The sequence below is a fragment of the Anastrepha ludens genome, chromosome 4 (genome assembly GCF_028408465.1).
Source record: "Anastrepha ludens isolate Willacy chromosome 4, idAnaLude1.1, whole genome shotgun sequence".
Lineage (NCBI taxonomy): Eukaryota > Metazoa > Arthropoda > Insecta > Diptera > Tephritidae > Anastrepha > Anastrepha ludens.
The window spans coordinates 16,466,360-16,481,248 of record NC_071500.1 but is presented as its reverse complement, the minus strand read 5'-3'; the positions used below and the strand labels follow the sequence as shown (position 1 = coordinate 16,481,248).

Genomic DNA, 14,889 nt, shown 5'->3' with positions numbered 1-14,889 from the left:
AACAAAGTGCTAACGACCATTCTTTCTACGGCAGAGATGGAACAAAATGGAAGAAAGAGATGAGCCATGTGCGGCTATTCGTACTCGTCAACATAATATTATGCGATTTCGCATCACATTGAGCTACAACAGTTGGCACCATACGATCCAACAAACGTTGTCTTCCACCAGATATGAAAAAGAACAATTCTCGATCAGTGCTTTCGTCATTATTTGGTTTTCATGAAAACCTTGTTTCAATCAGCAGTTATGTGCCAAGGAAGAATACAGCAGTCAATTTACTTGCACTGTTCATTATACTAAAGAGTGTGAAGGCGAGGCAAAAAAACCATAGGCTATTTTATATTATAATGCACATAAAGCTGGCGTCGATTGTATGGATCAAATGGTCACACATTTCACATCAAAACGGCCAACAAGTCCATGGACCTTTACTCTCTTTTGCAACATATTGGTTATCATGGCATTGGCAGCGTTTTGTATTTGCAAGGAAGTCGATGGGCTAAAAATCTCCACCAATTACGAACTTTGGTTTGTGCATCTTAATTGAGACTGAGTGCCAGTGACTGAAAGTGGTTTATTTGTTTGGTTGGTGGAAAGTTTTTGTTTTAATTAACTGGAACTGGCATTAAATATTTCTTAACTTAAATTAAAATCCACTACCACGCCTTGGACAGTTGCTTGGGTGTCTAATGTGGTAAAATAAAATAAATAATTGGCGCGCACACTTCTGTTAAGTATTTTGGTTGATACTTTCCTTTTAATTGTGGTGCGTGGAATGGACAGATATTACAGCGCTTGAATTCAATGTGTAATTGTTTGAAAAACTACGTTTCAGAAATAATGCATACGTTAATATTTTGAAATTCTAGCAAAAATTATAAATGTATTTTTCTGATTTTTTAAGCCGTTCGCACTCCATGCCTAACTTCTCAGTATATCAGTCATTGTAATAGTAACGTTTGCACCGTGTTTTTTTTTTGTCGTATTATTTAATCGTTTTTGGAGAATTTTGTTAAAATATATGTAATTATTTAATTTGAGAGGTATTTGTGGTGATAATTTTGTTCGTTTGTTTGATGAAACACTCATCCTATCTCCTCTTAGAATTTCAGCAAAACGGTTTTTATTTTTTGTTTTCAGAGCACTGGCTTGAATAATTTTATTTGAAGTATCGCTAACTTTATTAATGCATTTTGGCAATCTTTGTTTATTCCTATTTCTATCACAGAGTTTTTGAAATTCCTTCGCGACTATATAAATAAAACCTTCCCTGTAAATTCGCTCGATGGTTTTAGCCGCAATTGCAAAATGTTGGGTTTTGGCTGGGCGGTTTTTTACATTCAAATGTACTATGTTTCCCACTGTACTTTACACATCTTGGAGTTTTGTTGCAGTAGTACTGGCAAGAACAAATGGTTGACAACTTTTGCATTAGAGAATCGGATTTAATGGGGTTGGGATGGGTTCAGCAACAAGAATTGAGTGGAGGGCATTATTTATTTTGTATATCTTGTTGATATCTGCACTTGAATCAGAAGTACCCATTAAAATATTACAATAGGTTCCACAGAAAACATCCATTATTTTCTCGGTAGATGGCTGTAATGATCGATATGCCGTTATCAAAGTGACATTTCACACTAACAAAATATTTGGATTCAGTTGTGTGTCTCAATGGAAGTCAACAAAGCGAAAATTCGGTACACTTACAGTTTTTCTTTGATAAAGGCGAACATGCAAGCCAGACCGCTGAAATTATGAATAGTGTTTAAGAGTTTATGGTGCCGATACTGTAACAGCTCATTACGCGCAATTTTGGGTTCGTCGATTCCGTTCAGGCATTGATGTTATATCGATAATGTCGAAAATATCGATCAAATTGTAGATATATTCGAAGTTGAGTACTGCTCACGAGCTAAAGATGGACCATAAAATAGGTTTAATCTTCTGCGGTTAAATACTTAGGGGTAATCCTAGATTGTTAGATGACCTAGAGGACGCACCTTGAGCAGAGAGTCTCTCGAACACTAAAAGTCTTCTGGAAGTGTAAGAGAACCTTTGGCAAGACATGGGGTCTAAACCCGGTTCTACATCACCATGATTAGACCCCTTATTACATACGCCTCTGTAGTCTGATGGAAGGCTAATATGGTTAACTCCAGAATAAAAACCCCTAACCAGATAATAGAAAAGTATATACTTAGGTATCACAGGCGCTATGAGTACGACTTCTGGCGATACCCTTAATGCCATCCTGAACTTGCAATCTCTAGATCTCCAAGTCCGGAAAGAAGCAATGAAGGCGGCGTACAGACTCAAGTCAATCGGAGTCTGGGAAACGAAGAAAGCACTTTGTTAGATTTGCCACCAGTTGTTGCCATTTTTGATACCAGCAAACAATCTGGTGCCTTACGTTAGCTTTGGTAGGAAGTGTGATACTATGATCCCAGATAGGGATCAATGGTTAAGCTCAGATAACCTATTAACGGGATCTTAGCACACTTTCTACACCGACCGATTCAAAACCAGCGATGATAGCGGATCTGGATGGTACTTAGACGAAAACACTAGGTACTCCTCAAAGCTCTACTGGGACCTGCACCCTTCCTAGGAATCAATTCTGCATCGGTTGAACTATGGATTGACGACTTCATGAAGTCAACCCATAGAAGGCGTTGGTCTGAGTTGCGGTCCTGTAGAGTATATAAGTGCTTTGTGAAAGAAATAAGCAGGAAGTTAGCAACCTTTCCCCCAAAACGTAGAAGGAAGGACCTGAGAGTACTGGTAGGTGTAAACTCAGGGCACAACGTCTATGGTCAGCATATGGCTATCATGGGAATCATTGACAGTCCAGTATGTCTGCCTTGTCGTGAGAATGACGGCTCTGCAGAGCAATTTCTCTGTAGCTGTCCGGCGTTCTCTAGAATCAGACTTAAGCTGTTGGGGTGTGATGTTCTGAGCATGGACAAAATTCATACTCTTCCTCTTACGCATCTCTTAAGATTCATCAATGAATGTAAAAGATTCGCGAAAGAGTGACCCTCAACCAATTTGTCCGTCTTACCATCCATTCTGTATCTATCCTACCTCTCTATTCCTTCCACTGTAATCTATATGAGTGCAATCAAATGGTCTTCCTGACTGAGTGCTTCCATTTCACAAATCTAATCTATACAGTTTTAAAACTTTTACCCAAAAATAGTAGATTTCCTTTTCATACAGGAGATCTTTCAGCTTTCCGTTTCTTATTTGGTCTCTTATTTTTCTTTAAAATCCAACTGGCTTCTAGAACTACTTCCTCTTCATCGTTTGTTTTTTTTGTTTGTTTAGGAGCATAAGCACTAAAAAACCGTTATTTTCCAGCTTAAGTTTTTCATCTTCGTAGTTTAGTTCACGACAAAGTGTTTCTAAATCACGTAGTCTTTGTAAGTATTCAGATTTTTATATCAAAGTATTTCGTATTTCTAGTCGTTATTCCACTTAACACCGTTATTTTTCCAATACTGGGAACAAAATGTTTTTCACGATGGCAACACTGCATCCGTGCAGTTTTCAAACTGTTAACGATCTGTCACTTTATGCTTCCACAGTTTTTTTTTAACAATTTTTGCAACGAACTCTTATCAATTTTTGCTGAATTTATGTTTTATTTCGCTGAATTTAAGTTTTATTTCACGACGAAATCAAATTAGTTTGATGAAACTTAATTACTGTTCCTGTGAAATATTCGCGATGTAACTCACACACACGAAATATCTCACAACCGCACCACACTCACAATTTAAAAGGCTGTGCTGCCTCATATAAAGCTGCTATTAAACCGCGGAGTCGATATTCAGACATCCTTTGTGTTCACGTTTTCGATTGAAGTTTTTTATTAAGCAATGAGAAACTTTTGGTATCTTCCCTCTTTTGCTGGTTTTGATTTATTGGAACTCAGTAGAACGTAGCTAACACATTGAATTTAGACGTAGTGGCGCAATTTTTTACTTTTTTTTAATTTTAAGCCACTGTGCGCTGGCGGCTCGGTTAAATATTAATTTAAAAATAAATCAAAATATATTTAGGTGACTAGTTCTGTAGACTGTAGCACAAATTTGGGGTGCAGCATCAAGCAAAAATTTTTTTTTCGGGACCTTACTGATGTATAACTGTAATTACAACCATTTATCCGTTCACTTACTTTAATAAGCAGACTTGCTCAACAACAAAAAATCGAAACATTTCCTTTTGTTTGCAATACCAAAACCCAATAGCCGATGGAGGTGCATGTGGCGAAGCTCAGTGCAGCCATGGGAAAAATTTGCTCTCCATAAGTTTGTCATAAAAAGTTTATACTTTTACTATAAATTATTTTCATAAATGCCCAAAAAATTATACCACAAATAAAAACGCAGTGAATGGTTTTTTTAATTCTTTCATGTTTTTTCGGATTTTACTAGTCAGGGTCTCTATAAAAATATAGACACTTTTTTTAATAAAGAATATAATTTTTATAAAATTATACGTATATATTTTTTTTTTTAATTTGTGGCAGGAAGTAAATGCAAAGAGGAAATGAAATATGATGTTTGTTAGAAAAGTATCCGACTTGGTTTTTTATTTCTAACACCTGACAAATTTGAATTACGCGCGCTTGCATAAGTTGACCTGTAACCTTACTGCACATGTGTGAATTTTTTCCCGCCTGTCGCTAGCGTCAGTTGCTGTCAAGCAATGTGTACGTAACATGGTATTTAGTGCTCTCGTCGGTTTTTGAAAACAAAGCAAAATGACGGAACGATTGGAGCAGCGTTACTGCATCAAATTTTGCCAGAAACTGGCCGACAGATTAAGGAGTGGTTCAATCGGTTTAAAAACGGTCGCACATCGGCGGAGAGCGAGCCACGCTCTGGTCGGCCATAAACATGCCGAAAAGAGCATGTCATTGCCAAAGTGAACGCTGTGGTGATGCGAGACCGTCGTGTTACTATACGAGAAATTGCGGAAGAGGTAGATATCAGCACTTTTTCGGCTCACTCCATTGTGACCGAAGATTTGGCCATGAAGAGAGTCGCGGCTAAATTTGTGCCGAAGCTGCTGACGGCGGAGCAAAAGGAACTTCGTGTTGAAGTGTCACAGGACATGCTGGATTCCATAAACAGTGATTCTGACTTCACGAACACTAATATCACTGGGGATGAGGCCCGGGTGTATGGGTGCGACGCGGAAACCAAAATGCAGTCGTCACAGTGGAAACATTCCACGTCACCAAGACGTATTCAAAAACCGACGAGAGCACTAAATATCATATTGCGTTCACACTGCTTGACAGCAACTGTCGCTAGCGACAGGCGGGAAAAAATTCACACATGTGCAGTAAGGTTACAGGTCTGCTTATACAAGCGCGCGTAATTCAAATTTGTCAGGTGTTAGAAATAAGAAACAAATTCGGATACTTTTCTATCAGACCTCGTTATATCGTCCAGTAAACATTTTATGGCAAGCTTATGCAAAAGCGCACCTTTCCCATGGAAATTCAATAGAAAGCATTGGCGGCTGTTAAATATTAAATAAAAATAATAATAAAAAAGGTGTTTTTTTTTTCATTTTTATAATAAAGGAAAAGGTGTTTTTTTCTATTTTTTGTTTTTTGTTTTATTTTTTTTTTTTTTTTTTTTTTTTTTTTTGCTATAGAATAAACTTATAGTAGAACTCCAAAAAAACAAGCGGAATACCAAATCCACACTTGTTTAATCACTCTTAATTCGCACCCCTTATATTTCTACACACTAATAAATAACAAAATATAGGCAATTTTTGGGGATTTTTTTTGTAAGTAGGAATGATTATTCGAGGATCGGACAAAAGACAATTTATTACATATGTATTAAACTATGTTGATGTAAATAAATAACAAAAAATTTTATTAATCTACACAGTTGTGGCTATCGTTGTGGCCGTTTTGTTTTTTTGACAAAATGGTGGTGATTTGAATTTCGATGTGTGTTCTTCACGATTTTTTTGATTTTAAACAGGCCCAAAAAACTAGTTTTTTTTTAATTTCAACGTTGTTTCAATGTTTCAAAAAATTTTGAAAAAAAAAATTAAAATCGGTTCATTAGTCTTCGAAAATTCGTTGCCATTGTATCAAAAAAAAGTTTTTTTTTTTTTTAAAACGCGTTCATTGGCCGCTGTAACTCACTACCTGCCCTTATTGTATTGGGTATAACTTCGTCAATTTTCAAGATTTTAAGTTAGCAATTTTTTTTACATATTTTTGAATATTTACCATATACTTTTAGAAAATGCAAAAACCAAAAACGATTTTTTGAATTTTCACAGTGGCGTTCCCCCTTAACGCCTCTTTGCAAACTTATAAACACACCACTATATTTTTTATAAAAATACCATTCACACTACAGCTAAAACCATAAAATGCAAAGCTTTTAACTTTGTACAAAATTTGTAAGTATTTGTCAAAATGTTGCAAAACTTTCAACTTTTTAAACAGAATTTTTAGCTTTTTTCACACATTTCGAATTCGAACGATTGCGTTAATACTTTCAAAGCACAACTAAAAATACCCGTAGCATCTGCTTCAATCCTTTCCTTATAACCAGCTGCATATACAATAAATACTTTTTGAATAAATTTGTTTTTACAATTTATTTGGCTTTTGAATATGGCGCCAAATTCCGCGTATAATTTTCTAGTTTAGCTTAGTCATATTTTCACATATTTTACGCAGATTTGGTTTTCATACCCGCGCGCACTTGCCCGCAATTTTCTTCAAAACACGGTTGTATGTAACAGCGTAAAGGAATTAAGGTCGATATAGACATATTTGCGTACACCAAAATGCTCAGAATTATGGGGCGAGTTGGGCGAGCCTTGTCTGCCTGCCCCTCAGCCTAGCGAAAACTCGAGCAAATATTAATTTATAGTATTTCAATAGAACTTGGAACACATATTACCCTTTTTATATATTAAGAGTAAATGTTCGTCCGTCCGTCTGCTGTTATAAGCTACAACTCACATTGCCCACGAGTTTATTTTGAATAGCAAAAATTAACAGCCAACCAAAATTAAATTTTACCAAAAAATGTGCGCGAATTTAAAGTCCGGTCCGTACTGGATTTAGCACTTCGTGTGTTATGTTTATTTTTTTTTTTTTTTTTTTGAATAACTTCTACAGGCTGTCTTTCAAATGATACAATAACAATAATTCTCTTTTTGGCTTGCTTTGTTTTCTTTATTTAAAAAAAAAATTTTTTTTTTTTTTTTGCTTTACATATTTTTGATTTCCGTACGACTATTTATTATTCACGCACTTCTTAGAACTTATCAATGAACTTTTATTTTTGCCTTTATCAGCTTCTTATTTGTGCCCAGAACGTCTTAACTCTGCGACTATCCGTTATCAACTGAATTTCACTTGGCTGCCTTATTAAGCTAGCAGCGTTTTTTGGCAACAATTGCTGCTGTATGAACACACGAGCAAGGCTCGTTGTTTCCAACACAAAATTACACACCCACAAGTTTCCCTGCCCTGACACTCGCACACAATGATTGCACCACTGCACTATGAGACAGAGCGCCTTCAGAAGAGGTGAAGATATCAACCATTGGGCGGTTTTAATGAAACTTCGCATGAAGGGATTTTGAAGTTGAAGCATTCGAATGTGAAGTTCAAGTTTTCAAAATTCAAAATTATGAATCGAATAAGACGAACGACTTTCAAAAATAATCATCCAATGGAAACCTTAACACAGTTTGCCTCGTGGAAGCGTTAAAATTCTATAAAAATTTATAATAAAGGGTGGTTAAGTTTCAAGGGCCGGTATTGATTTTGAATAAAATACAATTTTTTTAGGAAATTATTGTCTTTTCTCTCCATTATGATAAAATTGGTATCGCTCAATTACGTATAGAAGAAAATATCGGCCGAACGGTTGCCGCGGTCTCGACGGCATACCTCCATCCGATGGTCCAAATTTTCGATGACGCTGAGGCATAATTGACGTTCTATGCCGTTAATGTGCCGAATTATCTCATCCTTTAGCTCTTGAATTTTTGCTGGCTTATCGACGTACATCTTTTCTTTCAAATAACCCCAAAGAAAGAAGTCCGACGGTGTCAAATCACATGATCTTGGGGGCCAATTGACACCGCCGTGACGTGAGATTATTCGGCCATCAAATATTTCGCTCAAAAGAGCCATTGATGCGTTAGCTGTATGGCAGGAGGCACCAATTCGGGCCATAACAAGTTAGTTATCATCTCACGATAGCGAACACTATTCACAGTAACTGCCTGACCGGCCTCATTTTGGAAAACATACGGCCCAATGATTCCGCCGGCCCATAAACCGCAACAAACAGTCACTCTTTGTGAGAGCATTGGTTTTCCGGCAATCACTCTTGGATTATCATTCGCCCAAATGCGGGAATTCTGCTTATTGACGAATCCACTGAGGTGAAAATGTGACACATCACAAAAGATGATTTTCTTTGAACACCCGTTTTGATTTGTTCTCCCGTTTTCATAATAAGCCTGAATAACTTTAACGCGTTGCTCGATTATGTATCTTTCCATAGTTCAAATTGAGTTAGTCTGAAATTGAAAAATGTCAAATGAAATGCAGAAAAAAAATTGACGTTTAGGTGTGGTTAACATCAACATCGGCCCTTGAAATTTAACCACCCTTTAGTTTAAGTTAGGTTTGGCAGCCGCATCGCACATAGGGACAGCGATGCCACTTAGACCACGAAATGGGTCCGTTGTGAGCAATGAATGTTATGAACTTCAAAGATTAAGTATCTAGCAGAAATAGCACATTCAATCAATTCACCTGAGGATTGGACTTTAAGAACCTTTATTTATATATAATAAGTCCATTTAGCCTATTTTAGATTTTGATTTCGGTGAATTATTGCCACTTTTGAGCAGATTCTGGCCCTCTCTCAGTGAAATGCGTTTCAAGGCATTATGATTTTTTTTTACGCTTTATTTACAATCAGGTTAGCTTAGGTTGACCTGGCTGGCTGAAAGCCATCACATAGACCTATTGTCAGACCAGATGTAGTAGGCTTCTAGTAATAAGCGTGCGTCTTTTGGGAATCTAAGTAAGCTCTGAAGCTCTAACCGCGAGAAACATTCTAACCTCTCATATGGAAGAGCTCCTAGACATTTCATTCGGGTCCTATAATAGCTAATGCAGGCCAAGAACAAACCAGGTGTTCAAGGGTTTCCCTCTCTTCTTGTTCATTGCAAAATCTGCAGGTATCATTATTTGTAATTGTCATCTTGCTTTCCTTTCTAGACAGGGCTCGTACGAATCTGGCGTAATTGTCTGCATTCTGTGTACACATGATTTTCGCGGTTTTACAAGCGGCTAGATTATTCCACCTCCTGTGTTTTTGTGTTTTCATGTCAATCTCATCGACAATTTCGTTTACTGCAATGCCCTTATGTCTGGGTACCCAATAGATGTGTAACCGTCTGTCTGCGGCTATTTTCTCTATGGCTTCCCTGGCCCTAAGAACGCTTTTAGATGAAATTTCATATGAGTTTATTGCCTTTATTGCTGCTTGACTGTCAACGTATATATTTATGTTAAATTTACTCGATGTTCTTGCCAGTGCCCTTTCTACAGCCCTTTCTACTTATATTTACAATTAGCATCCATAGCACTACCCCTCGCATGCAACTTATAACCAATTTTCAATTATTGTAATAAAATTCCAAATCAAATCATTCAATAACTGACAACAAAGTCTTGAGGTTTTTTCTCATTCATTTCTCGTAACAGCTTCTTCATTACATAGTACAGAAGCTTCTGCATTATTGTGTGTTTTTATACTTTCCGCATGTTTCATGACAAAAAGCTTTGCAGATAAGTAACCATTGAAGCCTTTGCATTTTTAAATTGAGTTCAACGGCTTTGATGTGCACTTTCACTTGAGATGTGCATCTAAAGTCATGCATAGACACTCAGCACTGTTGGCAAATGCTGACATAATATATAAGTATACAGGTTTATTTAATATTTTCTTCCTAGTGAAATCCAGGTGAACTGATTTGGTTTCATTTCTACTGCTAGAAACTTTTTCACATCTTGAAAACAAAACATGGAGCCAGGGGGAAACCGCTATTAGAGAAAACTCTTGCTATCATTTCAGTGTCGAAAAAAAAATTGTGTGGTATATTTTTCGAGTCTTTAATGTCAAAAAAGTGTCAAAAAATTATTTTTCATTATTTAACGTCCGTCATTTTGTCAATTTTTTTTTTTTTTAATCGTACTTCAAACGATAACGACATTCATACCGAACAGAACCTTTTTGTGTTTTTGCTTTCAGACACCTATGAGTCCCGTAATCTGTATCGCCAGCAACATAACTTGTTTTGGAAGATCATTTTTTGAAGACTGACAACTTTTTGAACGAACTTTGTATGGCCAAAAAAAAAGTTTAGTTTTAATAATGGATCTAAAAATAAAATACTTGAAACAAAAATAAAAAAAACTTTTTTCGTTTCCGTTTCACGTGCTTTTAAATAAACACCCTAAAAACACCATTTCAAATGAGGTGAGGGCTTTGAACAAAATTTTCGATGATAGTAGATTCATAACTCCAAATTTTCGCTAAAAAAATGAATAAATAATAAAATAAAGGTCAGTTCACAGAACAGATAAACGTTCACGTTTATTACGAACTGATCCAAAATTCCTATCATCAGTAGCTACGTCAGATACTATGACAGACATGTCTAGCATATCTGTTGGGTTCTACGCTGTTGGCGTAGACCTTCTTTTTCATGTGGTCCTAAAGAAAAAAGTCACTAGGTGGTAAATCACAAGATCTCGGTGGCCAATTGTGATCACCTCTTCGAGAGATAACACGGTTCGGAAACTTTTCCCGTAAAAGATCAATGGTTTCGTTGCTTGTGAGGCACGTAGCGCCGCCTAGTTGAAAATAAACGTTGTCCAGTTCAATACCATCCAATTCCCGCCATAAAAAATCGTTAATCATTTCTCGATAGCGCAATCCATTTCAAAATAACACCTGTTATTGGAAAACCATTATATACCCTTTGTTGGATATTTGGCCGAGCTCCTTCGTCTATCTATTTGTTCCGCGCATCTCGATGTTGATCTACAAATAGAGGGATCTATAATGCCTATAATGGCTCCTCCGCACGGCAGATAGTTTTTTATGAGGAGATTTGCATGATTTCATTGTAAATTCGAAAAGAATTCAGTTATTAGTTGGACTTATTTGGCCCTCCCTATAGATTAAATTTATGCCAGAATGGCATTTCGAAAAATCGGTTGCATACAGCACGCAACCAACACTTCATTTGAACGCGGTTGTAAACAATTTCCGCGCATGTCCGAAAAATACTCCTTGTATTTTCATTCATAAAAATATTTATATTGGAAAGCGTTAAACCGGACAATCTATTTATGTACGAGTATAGTTGTAATCTATCAACATATTCTTATTTGTATGTGTATTTCATTCAGCTATACTGATAGGTATACATGTTCGCGCTTTTTCATATTCATTCAAGGACTAGGCCGAAACGATTGTGGATGAAGCAGTTGGAACTCGGTTTGGCGCACGCAACATTGCCATCGACGTGCATACATACAAGAGGGTATGAATAGATATACAGCGCACGCTCGATAAGGTGAACTAATTCAAACCAAGGCAGTTCACGTTAACAAAAGTGTTCACGTTTTGGAATGCCCAAAAAGTATAAGTAAATATATAAGTAAATATATATACATAAATATAAGTAAATATATTTTTTCACATTTAAACTCACATTTTATTCTTGTTTTCGTTACATGTTTATTGGAAATTAAGTCATACGATGGGTTTATTTAAAAAAATCAGTAATCTTTTTTTTGTATCTTCTGTTCTTCTAAAACTTGAAGCACAGCTTTCTCCCTTAACCGTCTTAGCACACTCATATCATTTTGATCGACGTCTTCATGACCAGCCCATATTAACGCCTTGTTGAAAATTTCAACTGCTTCACTCGGCTTAATTTTCTCCAGTTGCTCTGATACGCTGTCAACATCGGATTTGCCCTCTTGTTGATGATCGTCATCTGCATTGCCCTCCTCGATATCTTCGTTTCATTTATGAATGGCTGGTAATGTGAATTCAATCTGAAATTTTTAATAAAAAAAGTATTTTCAATAACCCACATACATATCTTGGAGCATATCTGCGAATACGAACGAACCTCAAGATTTAAACTACTAAGGAGATCGACGGTGTTGGTCATCAAGGTGCGAAGTTCAGCTTCCCATTTTTCTTTTAAAACCGCCACTTAGCTGATGTTGCTCACCAACACGAAACCAAGCAGCATCCAAAAGATTTATAGCTGCTTTTAAGTTAATTTTTTTCAAGGACTCGAGCAAATCAAACTTTGTCGCTGCTATTGAAGTTAGAAGGCTGTTTCCATAATGCAACTTAATGATTTTGAATGCATTCTGATCCATCGGTCGAATGAGGGAAGTAATGTTTGGTGGCATAAACATTGCCGAAAATTGCCCATTCTCCGTTGTCAGTTCAGCTTCATTTGGATGAGAAGTAGCGTTGTCGATTAAGAGAAGAGCTTTAATTGGTAAGGCTTTCTCCTTTAAAAACGATGTAATGGACAAAACTTAAAAGGAATATTCACCTTTGGAACAAATGACTCATGAAACCATTGCTTGAAAATAGCCGACGTCATCCAGGCGGATTTCGAGCTCCTATAGTCGGTGGGACACTGAAAGTTTTTAAATCAGCGTGGATTCTTCGCCTTTCCAACTACCAAAATCTTAGGCTTGTGGGATCCAGAGGCATTTGAACAGCATAAAAACGTGATTCGCTGCTTCTCGGACTTTACCCCTGGGGCTCTCTTCTCCAAACTTGACGTACGTTTTCTCTAGCAAAAGTCTCCAGAATAACCCCGACTCATCAACATTATATAACTGATTATTTGCACAACTCCAATTGGGCCATTTTAGCTTTAAGTTTTTCTTTAAACGGATTCACTAGCTGCGGTTGCGAAGACAGTTTTTCGCCTGATAGTTTAAGACGACGAATACCGTACCTCTTCGTGAATCCTTGGAACCATCCATCACTAGCGAAGAAGTTAGCTTCATTTTCTTTAAATTTTGCATGCAGTGTTTTTGCCTTTTCTTTCAACATTAGAGAACATACTCACCAGTTTTTATCTCGCATTCGGAAGAACGCAGTGTTTTTCTATTTCCAGGTCCACAATACGTGTTGTTTACGCTTTTTAAAATTACTTGCTTTTTCGCTTTAATGTTACAAATTGTTGATGTAGCAACATTATATTTCTTTGCTAAAATCGTGACTGATGAGCCTTTTTTTAAAAAGCCGAGAATTTTAGCCTTTTGTTTTAATGTCAAGCACACGGGTTTTTTAGAACTTATTTTCACCAGAAAACATAAGACTAAACACTCTTTGCAAAATCAAAACCGCGACTGAAATATTTTACTCCTTGCATGCAATTACGAATAAAATGCCTATTTTATAATTAGGGGAGTCCCCAATTTCAGAATTACTTGAGATCAATGTAAACTACATTCAAATAGTTGTAACGTTTATTGTTCATGTTATAGAGCTTTTTGGGTTTGTTCACGTTTTAAAGTAGTCAATGCACAAAAATGTCTGTTCTCGTTTTGGGGTGTTCACGCTTTAGAGCGTTCACGTTATCGAGCGTGCGCTGTATTGCCAAAAGGTAAAAGCACAGAAACGGCCGTCTCGCAGACTATTTCAATTGTGAATTGGATTAATAAACTGAATAGTAAACACATTTTTTTAAAGGAATCATACCTTTTTCTAATTAAATATCTTTTTCTTGGCAAAAATTTGTGTCAATAGAATAATATAGCACAAGCATATTTACTTTCAAAATGAATAGGAAAGTTGGAATCTTTTTCGTACAAGAATATTTCGCTGAAAGCTAAGCTAAGCTGTGAATACTTGGTTGTAAGCTTCTTGTTTTCCGCTCAAAATGTACCGTTCGTCAGTGTTGTGTTCTGTTATTAGCGAGTGAGGAGTGAATGGAATGAAAAAAAAATTCTATAATATTCCGTATAAAAATATTTTTTTAATAGTTATAGGAGCCGTTTTCTTTGAAAGAGGTGCAAAAGCATTTTAATTTGTTTATATGGTGATATTTCAGGTTTTGCACTTGAATAATTTGAAAAATATAGATTTATTTTCTTATTATTTTATTACATTAGTTTTCTTCTTTTTGAACATGAAATTGATTTCAATTTATAATGTAAGCATTTTTTAATGTGATTAAGAAAACTGTATACTTTTAATGACTTCAAAAGGACTTACACAATTTTGAAAATCAGTAAAATGTAAAAATCTTACATTTAGAAAATACTACAATACAATAAAAAAATTATGAAAAAAATTGATTTTCAACTTCAACAGTAAAAAACCAACGAAATTAAACATAACAAAATAAGATAAATAAATAGTTGGCGCGTACATTTCCGTTGAGTGTTTGCAAATGGTTTCTATGGAGACATTTTTCGTGTCAGAAATACTCTCGTACCTTTTCTGCAGATCGGCAACAGCTATTGGAAAACAATTTTTTTAATTATTTTGGTGTTTCATGCACGGAGATTTGATCCGATGCACTTCCGAATGGTAATTTCACACCAACCCTTTCGAATACGGGCATTCAGGTATTCTTCTTCTTAATTGGCGCGATAACCGCTTACGCGATTTTGGCCGAGATTAACAAAGCGCGCCAGTCGTTTCTCTCTCGTGCTAACCGGCGCCAATTGGACACACCAAGTGAAGCCAAGTCCTTCTCCACCTGATCTTTCCAACGCAGAGGAGGCCTTCCTCTTCTTCT

At 36.3% G+C, this 14,889-nt stretch overlaps 1 pseudogene; it reads right to left on the bottom strand.

Annotated features, from left to right (window-relative positions):
- Positions 1–13,147, bottom strand: part of LOC128861055 (jerky protein homolog-like) — a 43,052-nt pseudogene extending 29,905 nt beyond the window's left edge.
- Between the last annotated feature and the right edge of the window lie 1,742 nt (positions 13,148–14,889).